The sequence below is a fragment of the Populus euphratica genome, unplaced genomic scaffold, assembly GCF_000495115.2.
Source record: "Populus euphratica unplaced genomic scaffold, PopEup_1.0 scaffold27.1, whole genome shotgun sequence".
Taxonomy (NCBI): Eukaryota; Viridiplantae; Streptophyta; class Magnoliopsida; order Malpighiales; family Salicaceae; genus Populus; species Populus euphratica.
This window is the reverse complement of record NW_011499899.1, coordinates 662963-663343: the sequence shown is the minus strand read 5'-3', so window position 1 is coordinate 663343 and position 381 is coordinate 662963.

Below are 381 nucleotides of genomic sequence, written 5' to 3'. Positions count from 1 at the left end.
TTTGCTTGTTAAATGGTTAATCTAGATATATATTGTATAACACTTGGCACAACAAATACTTGACACTTTCATAGCTTATATTGCATGGTATAACTGACACCCGTGCTATGAAAGTAATTTAATTTGTTGTTAACATAAGTTATAATCATGAATGCCTGACAACATTTACAAGTATTAACATTAATCGAATAAGATAATTAATGTAATCATGTTAACAATTTGTAATCTGATTGGAACCTCCTTTGTGTGTAGTTTCTAATTGAATAATAAAAGTTTATACTATACTTACATTGAATAATAAAAGTTTATACTATACTTATATGACATATCATTAATGAATCCTCTAACCTTGATATTTGTTGTTATCATTGTTTAATCCTT